The sequence below is a fragment of the Octopus sinensis genome, linkage group LG19 (genome assembly GCF_006345805.1).
Source record: "Octopus sinensis linkage group LG19, ASM634580v1, whole genome shotgun sequence".
NCBI classification, from domain to species: Eukaryota; Metazoa; Mollusca; class Cephalopoda; order Octopoda; family Octopodidae; genus Octopus; species Octopus sinensis.
In genome coordinates, this window is record NC_043015.1 from 14,955,277 (window position 1) to 14,957,776 (window position 2,500).

Consider the following 2,500-nt stretch of genomic DNA (forward strand, 5'->3'; position numbering starts at 1 on the left):
GAGAGGGAGAGAGAGAGAGAGAGAGAGAGAGAAGAGACATAGATGTGTATGTAAGCACACATACGCACACACACACGCACATACATACACCCTTACATACACACACATATATATATATATAACATAATATTATATTATATTATATTTATTACTTTTATATAAGAAGTTATTTCTAGTCTTGATCTAAAAAGGTATTTTGGTATTTTACATCCCAGAGAAAACATACCGGTTTAGCAACATAATAGCATGGATATTGAGTGATATATAAATAGTCTGACTGACAGAAATTGTGTGACTCTAACTGTGCCAGAGTTGATGAGAGGAAGCTAAGTTGGGATTTATCAGCTGAGAGATGGCAGTTGTTAGATTCTGGACTATGTAATATCAACTCTGTTTTAAACACAAAATACTTTTTAACACAGACTAAATTCATTCCTGTAGTGCAATATGTAAATTTCTTATTACACTTATCACCAAATTTACACAATAAGAAGGTTTATTCTGATATAAAATTTAAACAATCAAACTGAATAAAAAGTACTCACACACATGTACATTATACATTATATGTGTGTGTGTGTATATATTTGTGTGTGTGCATGTGTGTGTACTTTATGTATATATAAAGTCCACATACACACAAGCACATTTATCTATCTATCTATATATATATATATATATATATATATATATATATATACATACACACACACATATATATTGGATCATCCTATGAATAATGCGGTTTTTTTATACTTCTTTTATTTTTCAAAATAAAGATAAACAAAGTTCTTTTTTAATCTAAAATATACTCTCCTTTATTTTCTACAATACTCTTTCATCTATCTGGTAGACTTGCAAGACCCCTCTTCCAAAATTCACTTGTCCGTGACAAAAAATACTCCTCTAGTACTGTTCTGATCTCATCTACAGAGTTCATATATTTCCAGATATATGGAAGTGCACAGTAGAAAATGAAGGCGAGTACATTTTAGATTAAAAAAAGAACTTGGTTTATTTTAATTCTGAAAAATAAAAGAAGTATGGGATGACCCAATATATATACGTATATATATATACACATATGACAGGGTCCTGAAAAGTTCCTGGATTTGGGTAAAAGAAAATACAAGAAGATCAGTTAATTATGATTTTATTCAACATATTCCCCTCTCAGATTCACACACTTATTGCAGTGATCCTTCAGTTTTTCTAAGCCCTGTAAGAGAACTCGGAAGATTGGACCTCCAATCAGCCCTTTCGCGATACCCTTGAAGTCAGGAATTTTTCAGCATCCTCTCATATATATGTACACACACACACATGCACATGCACACACATATGAAGCTGTATTTATATAAAAAGAAATTAATGGTAATGCTATGCTACTTTGTAATAATCCTCAATCCTCATTATTATTATTATTATTATTATTACTATTATTATTATCATTATTAATATTATTATTATTCATATATATATATATATATATTATATATATATATATATTATATATATATATATATATATTGGAAGGTTTGGAGATGATGTACAGGTATTTTATATTAGCAGAAATGAGATACTCAGAAAATCGGATGGTTTATATTTACAGATATTTATTTGTATATTACATTTTTCATACATCATATAACTTAGATCATGTATTAGTGCTTTCTCCCATTCTAGTGGGGTTTTCAAATCAACCTAAGTTCCTGGGTGAAAAGTTTTGACCATTTTATAGTGGTATTGAGTTTGTAGTGGTGGGGCGGAATATAATACAGTACAAGTTTCTCCATTTCTTTTAGAGACACGTTGTCATCTGCTGGTATTGATACATCAATTAGAAAGCATTTTTTTTCTTCATGATCTCTGACAACTATATCTGGTCTGTTGGCCTTAATTTCTCTCTCTGTGTGTATTGGCATATCCCAGAGTATGGTTGCTTTCTCGTTTTCTGTGACCTTTTCTGGTGTGTGCCTATACCATCTTTTTTCTGTTGTTATTCCATAATGTTGGCATAGCTGTATGTAGGTCCCAACTCTGTCATGTCTGTGAATATATTCCTTCTTAGCCAGGACTGGGCAGCCAGAGATAATATGATTTATTTTTTCTTGTCCATCTCCACATATTCTGCAGTTACTTGTTATATTTCTTTTCATTACATGTTTTTGGTAATTTCTGGTGGGTTGGCTTTGGTCTTGTGCAGCAATTAAAAATCCCTCTGTCTCTGCTTTGAGTCCTGAGCTTCTCAACTATTGCTGGGATTTTTCTTTGTCTATTTCTTTTGCATTTAGTTTTGTCCAGTATTTGCCACGAAGGGGCTTTTCTTGCCATCGTTTTATCATGGTTCGTAGCTGTTCTAGTTTTAGTTTGGATTTCATTTGTTTTATAGCTTTTGTTGTTTCTTCTTCTTCTTCTTCTTCTTCATATTTGTTAGGTGGTATGATTTCTTGTTTGTATTTGTCAGCTTCCTTAAATACTGAGAACAGTTTTTTGTTTT